This window comes from Protomyctophum bolini (assembly GCF_963924005.1).
Source record: "Protomyctophum bolini genome assembly, chromosome: 23".
In the NCBI taxonomy this organism is placed as follows: domain Eukaryota; kingdom Metazoa; phylum Chordata; class Actinopteri; order Myctophiformes; family Myctophidae; genus Protomyctophum; species Protomyctophum bolini.
Window position 1 is genome coordinate 9740559 of NC_137884.1, and position 12061 is coordinate 9752619.

General features: G+C 44.6%; 1 protein-coding gene across 1 annotated transcript in view; it reads left to right on the forward strand.

Annotated features, from left to right (window-relative positions):
- Positions 1-5168: 5168 nt before the first annotated feature.
- LOC308311111 (prickle-like protein 1) overlaps positions 5169-12061 on the forward strand; it is a 138244-nt gene continuing 131351 nt past the window's right edge. Inside the window, exon 1 of the mRNA XM_080757647.1 lies at positions 5169-5278. The gene's annotated coding sequence lies outside the window, so the exon portion shown is untranslated. The remainder of the gene's footprint in view (positions 5279-12061) is intronic.

Here is a 12061-nt window from a genome sequence, read left to right on the forward strand (position 1 = left end):
GAATGGAGGAGAAATAGACTGAGAGTGAGTGAGTGAGTGACAGACAGTGACAAAAGAAGAAAAAAAACAGGAAGAAAAGTTAAAGGCTGTGAAATGGATGGAGGAAAGAAAAGACAGTCAGACAGACATGAACAAGAATAGAAAGAGAGGGAGAAAAAGAGAGAGAGAGAGCAGGGGGTCCTGGCTGTCCTGGCTGTCTGGATGGTGATTGATGAGCTAGTTTCCTGTCCTGGTTGGGGTTATTGAGGAAGTTCTTAGGGTCCTCTGTGATTACCCCCCCTTCCTCTAAATAGCCACATCCTTTTCTCCATCTGTCTGTCTAGCTATCTGCTTTTATAACTACTGTATATATACATCTAACAGTATCTATAGGCTGTAACGTTGCTGCTCATTTCTCTCACTCTTTCATCACTCCTTTGTCTTTTCTTTCCTCCATCCATTTCACAGCCTTTAACTTTTCTTCCTGTTGTTTTTTCTTTTCTGTGACCATGTGCTGATGTAGGCGCATGGTCACGCTGTTTTATCAGGCCGTACATCCGGCCATACTTGCTGTATTAGCTAATATGTGTTGAGTGAAGTAATTTATCATTGTGATTTACAATGATAAATTACTTCTCTCTCATTCACATGATTCACAATTTGTGAATCATATGAACGCACGCACTCACGCAGAGTATGTGCATGCCAAAACACTCAACATGGTTCCATCCCTATCCATGCGAATGTAGTGCTCACAATTACTGTATACACAAGACGCACAGCATATTTGTGTTTTTCTTTTTGCTCTCTTGCTCTCTTCTGCTCTGTTCTTCTCTATTTCTCTTTGACTTTTCATTACTTGCGTCTAGCCCCCAGGTCTGCCAACACAGTCTTAGCAAGTGTGGCGTTGAGGACACAAGGAGCTACTGTTTTGCCGCAGTGAGATTAGTAAATCTTTTCTTATTCTTAGAACATTTTGTAAACAAACATGTATTGTTCTTGTTTTATATACTTCGTGACTAGGGTCTTGCAGAGGTCTGTAACTCTGTATTTGGCTCATCCTTTTCCCCTCCACACAAAATCTCTTCGGGTATTTCTGGACATAATGATATTTTAAGATTCAAAGCTAAGATTGTGACTGTTCCTCTCCTCCCCTCTCAAGACAGCGTCTCGTCAAGATGGAGATATTCTTCATTATAGTAGAAAAGCAAGGCAGAACAGTTTGAAGTAAAAGGACACAGACAGAGAGAATGAAGCGGCGACAGTGATTTCCTGGAATGACATTTGTTATTGTGTATCCGACGACCACATTACTACTAGCTTCAGTTGCACACTCTGTGAACTCAAGGAGGGCAAGAAGTAGGGGATGAAAACAACGGAGAAAAGGATGAATGAAGGAGTGGATGTGGCGCGTAGTAACCGACTGATTAATTCGATTTGTCATGTCATTTGTCGGTGAAGAATGGGGCCGTGGTTATTTTGGTGGAGGCATCTGGGTAAACCCTGTGTGTGTGGTTGTGTGTGTGTGTGTGTGTGCGTGTGTACGTGTGTGTGCACACGTGTGTGTGTATAATTAAAATGTGTGCGTATTCTGCAGAGAAAATGGGCTTGACTATGTCACAAGGGGATGGATTTATTAGTGTATAACCAAATTCAAGGCATGACAGGTTAACTGGCATAAGGTTGGCTGCCGGTCACAAGGTTTCAGAAACATAAATCATCTTGACTTGAATATAAAACTATTAAATTAGCTGAGCATCAGATGCATAGTTAGTTACACCACCCGTGAGAGATCGCTTGATAACACTGTCAGGATGGGGGGGCGGGGGGGGGGGGGGGGGATGAAAGTCGAGCACTTTCTGGGCCACACAAGGAGACAGTGGTGGAGAGAGAGAGAGATACAAATATTGCACTCTTTTATCAGATGCCCAGATTCCTTGCATCCACATTGTAGCGGCGCTACGGTGAGCCCCGTCGTACCACGGCCACTTTCCACCACTGGCAAGTTTTGCCCTCGCCTTATCGTCTTCATGCTGCGGTGCCTCCGAACACGAGCCACCGCGCGTCTCTTCTGATTCTGGGACATGGCACTTTGGGAGAGCACAAAGGCACACGAGAGATACACGACCCCGACAACATTCTTTGCAGGCGATCTATATGCTGACTAGATTTATCTCCATAGTGTCAACGAGGCCGGACTGTTAGAAGGAGACTGTGGGTGGGGGAATAGGGGGCGGCTAGCTAGTGTGCTTCTGGGGAGGTAGTATAGTTGACGCAGCATTGTCACGCAAGTTTGTGCACATGCACAGGAGAGAGAGAGAGAGAGAGAGAGAATGTGAGGCAGATGCAGACAGGGATGAGACATGCTGTTGTTTTGACTAAGTTGGAGTTCCAATTTTCACGGCGGTAAAATGTTCATCGTCAGCAGATTACATCAGCTGATAACTTGCACCGACTGCATATTGGAATTGGATCAGAAAAACATCTTCTAAACTGTCCATGAACTAATAACCTCGTATGAGGATGACTCACTTTAGATGAATTGTACTATAATTGTAAGAATAAGTTATGTAATACCTTCTTAGTGGCAAGGCTCCTTCCAAGCTCTATAGTCTATAGCCTAAAATGGTGACTTAAAAATAAATCTGTAAAAAGTCTATTTCTACAAAGTTATCAATTTATCATACTGTTTATAGTAAAGGATGGCAATGTCAATCCGTCCTTTTGTCTGTCCAACATTTTGGTCCCAAACTGGCTGGAATGCCATGAAATTTGCTGTGGACTTTCATGCTCCCTAGATTATTTGATCGGGGTTTCAGGTCTCGCAACATCATACCCCTCACTCGGGTGACCCAGCCGGGGTGATCAGATTATGTTCAGAAATCATGCAAATCGATGGACATGCATGCACACACATGTGATCAAGACAGATCTGGAATGGCCCGTTTTGAACAAAATGCCTCAAATTAACGTTGCATCCGTTTGCAGTGAATCTTTGCACGCACATTCCTACTATAGTAGGCCAAGGAGTGAAATGAAATGCCATGCTATTTTGTCCAAACATATCGCAAATCGGTACCCATTATCTGTAGCCTGACAGCAGTTGCCAAAGTGGCAGTCTTCGGCGATGGTTCACACACCAACCAATGAAAATAGTAGAAAAGCAGACGACGTCGTTGTCATTGTGGCTAACCCGGTTGCTGCTAAACACGGTCAACTACCATGCTACTAGCATGTAAACAAACACGGTAAAGGAAGTTGGTTGCTGATGTTTCTTAAATCTGTTGTTTCTGTAATGAAATTATTCAACATAGGACAATTTAATAGCCAGATCGATACTGTCGCAAGTTACGACAGTGGGGGCAGCCATGTTTGTTGTTTGACGTCATCGAATTGAAAAGGCGCTTATTGGCCGTAGCCGCAGTATCAGATTTTCAACCGAGGCTGCCATTTAGTCACCAGAGGCCAGAATCACCCAGAACTCTTTCAATGGGCGTGGCTATAGTCTCTATAGTCATGTGATCAAAACTGATCTGTCAGATTTTTCATATTCCATCCTGATTTGCCAATTCCTAATTTTTCTGGCCCACAATAAAGTACAGTACTTGACCTGGCGGAGGCCTAAAGGGGTTTAGCTTGGCACAAAGCTAGTATAATACTGTGCCATTCTTGTTTGGGTGTTTGGGGAATAAAGGAGCAGACCTACTTCAGGGCCCTGGGCAACCCCCATCAACTAAGTACACAGGGTTAAGTGGTCTCTAATATTAAAGAAAAAAAAATAACCTGCACTATTAGCAAATTATTATATTGTAATAATTTCCCAGGATAAATAAAAGAAAAGGGGAATGACTCGAGGCATCTGCTGCACAGATGAACTGCCCTTTTTCCAGAGCAAAGCTGGGCAAGGAGCAAAGTCAGTGTGGCTTATTAAAATAACGGCCGACAAGTTTTGGCACCAAAGTTGATTTCTAAGGCGAGTCCCCGGCAGCAAGGTGGTCCTTTGTCTTTGTCTCTCTCTCTTTTTTTCCCCCCAGATGCACGCAATCTGTGATCAAGGACACATTCCTTGGCTCAGGTCTCTCAGGGGCGTATGCAAGCTTTCTGAACACAGACACACGCACACACATACATACATACTATATATATATATATATATATATATATATAGTGGGAGTGGGACATATCTGACAGTCACTAGTTCACTGGAGGCAGATTCCAGATTCCTCTTGTCTCGACATCTCCAGGGACGCGTATAATTGAATGTTTCCTCGCCAATGTCACGTCTGGCCGCTCGCCCGGACGTTTATCTTCGTAGTTTACTGTAGATCTACAGGGAGGAGAGAGAGAGAGAGAGAGAGAGAATTGTACACTGTAGGAATAATGACAATAACATATCATAATATTTGGCAACAAAGTTGTTCAATCAATCACATTTGAAGGCTAATTCATTCAAGAGGATGACAGGGTGATCGAGACAGAGAGAGGGAGGGGGGGGGGACCTTACTTGGGTATATTTAGACATAATGGATAATGAAACCTTATCTGCACCATGTGGCTGATAAGGACAGAAAAAAAAAACAAGGTGCTTATGAGCGATTACGTAAGCCCTCTGTCAAAGTGCCCCCCTCCCCCGACACACACACACACACACACACACACACACAGACATTCTCCTTTGAAGGTTTCTCTGTGGATTAGGAGTACTGGCTGCCTCACAGGGACCACCGGGGACAAGAACTTTCAGGGAAAAATGCCCGTTGCTTTTTTCAGCCACCCAACACAAACGGAAGTCCTATTCACTCTCCACATCTCCCTTTCAATTCGGTTTCAATTCATTTTTTTTTGGCTGGGGACACCAGGGTTTGATGTGTTTATCTGTGTCCTAATTAAGAAAGAATCACACTCGTGTGAAGTGAGCGGCGCCTCTTAACATGTATAATGATGATGAGAATGTCATCATACATCACATTCCATGCTCAGCCAATCAGCTGAGCATATCCCGTGCTCATACGGACAGACATACACACAAAGCTGTGCTCAGGAGCGGCCGGCTATCGCCGCTTCAAAAATATTGTCTCTTTTCCCTATTCGTGGGATGATGACGTGTATGGGACTTCAAGTGGTTAAGTGAGATGCTTCGTTGAAGAAGAATAATAGACTTTTATCACCGTTTATCTCCATGTTTCCAGGTGACGGACTCTGAGTAGCTGCTTCAGACGGCCAGGTTTCTGTAGCTGTGAGACGACCATGCAGGGGTCGTCCAGGGTGGAGCTCCAGCCATCGTCACGCATCATATGCGGTATGTTCCGCCTTATGCAGCCAAACGCTGGATAATATGACTCCTCTGAGACATGCAGAGAATATGAAATGTTTGCAAGAGTTTGATTTGCTTACTCAGGGCTACACCTCCTTGCCAAAATAAAGGAAACGCGTGCATGAAGCGCATTAGTGCGGCGCATGTTGGGATGGCGGATCCAGGCACTACGTCTATGCCTATGCCCAGAATCGTATTGGAAAAACTGTACTCTGTTATTGGTGTTTATGGATTGTGCCCTCTTATGAAGTGAGAAGAATGAAATTGCTAATTTGGAACCGTAAGGAAAGTGCCAAAAATAAGGGGACACCTACATAAAGTGTCTTAATATAGGGAGGGTATGAGGTGCCAAAACAGCATCAGCATACCTCTGCGCTGATTCAACTTAAAATTACATGAATGCAGAGAGGCTAATTGAGGGTGTAAAAAGGAAGGAAGCAGGGGGGCTGGGGGGGGGGGGTTGAGTTCAAGGTAAGAGAAGCTAGCGAAAGCCTTTGAAACATTGTATTGTCAACACGAGAGCTTTCAAGTTTTATTCTTGTTCGTAGGTATTGTAGCCGTTCCCAAATTTCCCCTCGGGAATTACTGGAGTTTTGTCCCCGTTGCACTGAGGGAATCACCTGAGCATGGTGTAACTGCTTAACGTTGCAAAGACTTCAGCACTCTGGCGGATACTGTTACAGTACATTAGTACATTAGTACAATGGCGTTTGTATGCAATACTGTACGTCGCTGTACTGCACTCATTAGTGACTATACTCTCCTTGAGAGACTTCCCGTGAAACGCTCCTGTCATTCACGTGGTCGTCGTCTGTCAGACACCGCCCTCTTCCTCCTCTCGTTCTCCACCGCCTTTCTCTGTCTCTCTCTCTCTGTGGATTTCTCTTGCACTCGCACCTCCCGATCAAGGTATGATATCGGATGACACATTCCCACACTCTTGAGTCTGCATGTGGGTGCGTGTGTGTCTGCGTAGACTGTAGATGTGTGTGTGTGTGTGTGTGTGTGTGTGTGTGTGTGTGTGTGTGTGTGTGTGTGTGGGGCACTGGGGGGGGGCGAGGGGTTCAGGAGGTAAGAAGGCACGATCCCAGCTCACACGTGCCCTCACTCCGTCTGCCGTGACTGTCCCACATAGATAGATGACACGGACACAGAGATAGCGCACCTACGCAGACACCTACGCAGACACCTACGCACATAATACAGCCCCGACATGCAATAGTCACGTGTACGCGTACATGTACACACATAACTTATGAAGTTTCACACAGCATATTAATGTTTCCAAGAGGTTATCACACACATATTATTACTACTATACATTGGGGACATTTGGCCCCACAAGTATAGCAATACAGAGAACACACACACACACACACACTGCAATCTGCCTAGCATCTTGTGACAGGAGACATGCTGAGGCTGTGGAGCAGGTTAAGGCGATTATCAGATCCCTGTGAGAAAAAGGCCATAGAGGTCTCCAGAGAGAGAGTGAGAGGGAGAGGGGGGGGGGTGGAGAGAGAGAGAGAGAGAGAGAGAGAGAGAGAGAGAGCTTCTGCCGAGTTCTGGTAAAGCAGTGGTTTTTCAACCTGTGTGAAGAAATTGCAAGTGGGATATTATTGCATGCAAATCTGTCGGCTGCCGTGTCAAGTGTTAAGACGGGCGGGCTGCGAACGCTTTTGAGTTTTCCAATGCGGGCTCTGATCCAGAAAAGGTTGAGAACCACCGTGGTAAAGTCTGTTGAAAAGCTGTTGCTGGGTCCCAAACCAATATGACCACACGTGTTTTACAGACGCGCACCCTCCATCACATATTGTCTTCCCTTTTGGTCCCGAGAGTTGTCGACATTTGCACGGCGAAAGATACAGCTGCGAAACGACGGGAGAATTTCTCCGTATAGCTCTGAAAAGTCTGGAAAAGTATGCGGGGCAAATAAAGAGCTGTCATTGTGTCACGATACACATGACTACACATTTGAGTCGAGAGGCCGCGTGTACTCTCGTTTCCCCATATTGTTGCAGCTGTTCCGAGGAATATCAATCGCTGCGGCGTGATATGGATTAGTAGACAGTCGTGGCACAGCCGCATGGCACGTTGAACCATGTCCAAAAGTCTTCGGATAAAGTCGAGACGTTTACAGGCCATAGAACATATGGACACTTTGAAACGGAAAATCAACACTAGCTGTATGACATACACAGGCGAAAGGAAAGAGCCAAAGGGAAGGGCAGAGATGATGGGAAGATGGAGAGACACATTTAGGAGAACAATGCTGTCAGTAGTGACAGATGTGCAGTTTAGGCGTGTAGCAAGTGACCATGGACGTTTTTTGACGCAGACAAAATGTGCAAGCATTTACCAAAATAGCTAAACGTAGCAGATCTGTCGATTCGCTATTTATTTTATTTTTGTACAGCAAAATTAAATAAAAAATGAAAATAAAAGGTACCTGTAATTTTATTTGATAGTTTCACTATAAGTAGGCTATCAGTATCAAAACATTGGGGTTGGACTGGATGCCTTTGATTTATTGATTGAAGAAGTCTGGAGCCTTGTTTTAAGGGCATTTTTTATTTGATTTAACCAGTAAAACCACATTGAGACTGAGTCTCTTTTTCAAGTGGGAACTGGCCAAGAGGCAGAAACTAAATTACACTTCAATGCTACATCGTACATGTCAAATTACACAACAGCCAAATAATACATCCATGACATGCCTCAAGAAACCTATACAAAGTATGCAACACATCTCCAACAATGGTACACTAACAGTGACCGGGCGCAAGAAAGTATGCACAGAGCACATACACAATGTACATTTTAAACAGGAAAAAATAAATATATGGGCATATGCCAAGGCTAGTACACATCCGAACATGTACAAGTGTTGGACTGTACATTTAAGATGATCCTTTTGAAACTTCTCAAAGGAACTTTCAAGGCCAATTTTAGTCTGAGCTGCAGGTCATTCCACGACCAGGGGCCAAAGAAAGCGAGACACTTTACCCCCCTCAGATTTGAAGGCATGGCACTACACACCGTAGTCAGGCATTTTATCTGAGATTTAGACCATTGTTTTACCAAATTAAAACAAATTTCTTTTAGCTTGTTAACCAGTATGGAGTGGTTCACAGTGTCAAAAGCCTTTTGGAGGTCCAGCATGCCCATGCCGCAGTATTTGCCAGCATCGACCTTTTGTTTGATGTGGTTGCTCAAATAGAGGAGGCATGTGTCAGTGGAGTGGGATGTTCTGAAGCCAGATTGGAATTCGTACATTAGTTTTTTAGTGGCAAGATAGTTTTCAACCTGTTCATAGACTATTTTTTCAAACACCTAGGTTTCTGTAGAAGGTTTTAATGTGCTCTACACCAAAGAGCCCAGAGTGGGAGGGCAGTTTGTTAACCAGCGCTGTTGCTATGTTTGTAAAGAAGATGTTCAAGTAGTTGGCCACATCAAGCTTGTCAGTGATGAGAGTGTCGTTCGGTTTTATGTTTATGTTTGAAAACCTTCAGTTTCTGACCGCAGCCTAGTTGGTTGTTGAGTAGCTTCCAGAACTCCTGAGGATTGTTTTTGTTTTCCTCAGCTTTATCCATTGATACAGTTTATTTTAGCGGATTTGGTCATGGAAGTAACAATATTTCTTAGCTTTGTTTTGTTGGGTTTTTAGGTTGTCCAGCTTTGAGCTTGGAGATCACTGTCGAAGCTCTTGGCAAGCTTTGACTTGCATTATATAAATTCAGAGCATTTTTTGTCTGGCTTTCATTGCAGTCAGTAATTCAGTATGTCCGAATTCATCCATGGCTCCGAGCGGGTTTTGACCCTGATGGTTCTCAAAGGAGCCATCTTGTTCAGTACTGATGTCACTCGCACGGAATTAAGCATAAAGCAGGTTTTAAGGTTCACTAGGAGAATACTGACCAAACAAATTCATGTTTTTCCATTGCAATTTCTCGAAAGATATGTATATAATACGGTCTGTAATCATGGATCTTCAACTTCCTTTGCACCCTATACATCTGTAATTTGTAACATTGCTAATGTTTATTGTATATGTCACTGAAATGGCTTAAAAAACCATAAGCATGAGCTTCTTCCACACACACACACACACACACACACACACACACACACACACACACACACACACACACACCGCAGCCCAAAAAAAAGCTCACCACCCCAGACTACAATACAATCACTAGCATATCAGTAACACACAACGCGACCAGTTCCGCTCAGAAGAGCCCAACAAAACCCCAGCGCCGTGGGGCTGTTTGAGCAACAGTCGGACTGTCCTGTCATCCATTGTTCCCGCAGCATCTGTCCTCAATCAGTTCGGTACACTCCGAGAGAGGGAAGGCTGTGGGCCTCCGTGATGGCGGCGCGGATTCAATTGTGCTCTGCGGGCTTGTGATGTAATTGCATGCGCAATGGAGAAAAACCTCAAGCCAGGGACAATAAACATCACAAACACGTGTTTGTTTGCTCGCCAGCCAAAGCTAAACATGTGGAAGTGCTGTAGTTAGTAAATGCGCGATATACACTCGGTTGCGCACCGCATCGCGTACCCAACAGATCTACGAGTGTACGCGCTGTGAGCTTGTAGATCGTCCATTTTTGTGTCAATAAAAGGGCTTGCAGTCAGTGGGGAAACATCTGGAGACAGTGAACGAGAGAGCTGCGGGAGTCTGTCTCTTTCTCGTTCATGCAGACTCAGAAACGGACACAGACAGATGAACGTGGGCCATGGGGTACAATGCATGTACAGATGAACATACGGTATACCCACTTACATGCATGTACATTTACACACACACACACACACACACACACACACACACACACACACACAGTACACACACACTCTTGCTGAGTCCTCAGCTTCTTTGTGCAGAATTTGTTTCAGTGGCTACCGTTGCTGGCGACAGAAGCCACTGCAAACGTATGAAGCCCGATTGCATCAGCACATGTCCTGCCACAGTTTGGACATGTGAGGCCTGGATCAGCATGGCGTCACACCATCCGTTGTTGGGTACTGTACGTCTCTCCTCAAGATGTGTGGCCCAAGTTGTATGGGGGTGTTGCCTCCGCATCACACACATAAACCCTGCATCACCTCAAAACATGTATGTCCAAGTTAGAACCCTGAGACATGGCCACAGGTGAAGACGTACCTCTCTCTCTTTTAAATGTCCCATGGTGTGGTTTAAAACCTTAGAAAATGGTTCTCTGTGTATGTTGAGTATTTTTCTCCCCTGAAATATAATGCGTTCCTAAAGGAACCCTACGGTACTCTTATCTGTATATGTTTGATCCTCCAGAATGCTGTTAATCCAAGAGTATGCACACCGAACATACAACTTCCTCATTGACTTTCTCACAGCCCCTAGGGGGCTTTTTGTGTTCTCCTTCTAACAATCATGGTAAACCGTACCTCTGTACATAATACATATTGCAAACTGTTAATACAGTATTCAAAGACTGGACGCATGGTGGTGTGTCGGGTTGCGATGGAGCGCCTGTTTTGTATCACTCGACGTCCCCAACATAGTACTAGTAGTACTATGTCCATTGACTAATGCTGTTTTCAGTGAGGCTCTGATTAGCGTTCATTGCGTGACTTCGCACCTCGTCTGAGTTGCGTGGCCTGCATCAAAGCTGTTTTCATAATGCTACTCTGAAGACCAGACTTTGGTTGTAAAACTATAGCAACTCTTTTACAGAGTGCTAACCAAACAAAACGCATGGCTTTTGGGTGAGTGAATCTTTAATCACTGTTTAATATTCCAACTTTGGAACATGCACGCATGCGCGCGTGCATGCAAAACCCTTCAAAGTTCTGCACATTAAGCCATTCCTTACAGCTCAGTGGCCTTAGAGTGTCCGCCCTGAGACTGGGAGGTCGGGGTTCGATCCCCGACCCGGGTCATACCAAAGACTACGGGACCAAAATGGGACCCAGTGCCTCCGTGCTTGACACTCAGCATCAAGAGTTGGATTGGGGGTAAGTCCCTGCGACATACTAGCGTCATGTCCAGGGGGTGTACTTGTACATCAAGCTGCCTCACGCTACAGAAACAGGAGATAGGCTCCTGCTCTATGGGCCTCATGGCTCTGCAAGGCTACTTACTTACTTACTTCCTAGCGGTTTTATGGTGATTGTCACATCCAGTCACACTGACTGTGGTGAACTCCGACTCCGACCTTCACCTTTCACTTGTGTCAAACAGGGGGATATGAGCTCCCCGGGGGATGTCGTAAAAGCCACAGAAGGAAGAGGGTTTTACAGTGAAGTGTCCCGATGCGACAGTTAACATCTCAGATGCCCAACATATAACTTCACAATCTTGCCGAAGAGCCAAACGCCTCGCTGTCTGCCACGGAGGTCTCATTCGGACCATGCAGCGGGTTGTTTATATAGTGCAGGACAGTATATCGTTACTATTGTGTTGTAAAAAGCGATCCAGAACAGAATAAGATAATGCATGCTTCTTGTAGTTATAGTAGTAGTTTTCCCACTTAAGCACTTAATACAGTATATTTACTTTATTTAGTTGTATGGGTGGGGAAATATATGTATATATATTTTTTTAATTACATCAGCTCAGAAGTCCTTTAAAGTGAAATATAATCTCCAATCTCCAGGCTATACAAGCCTCGAGGCCCAGAGACTTTGAGCGCTCCCCAATCCACTCTGACAGTTTAATTATTATTTTTAAAACTGACCTGGGCATTGTTCAAACTTTGAGTTCCTAATTAAGTACCGCA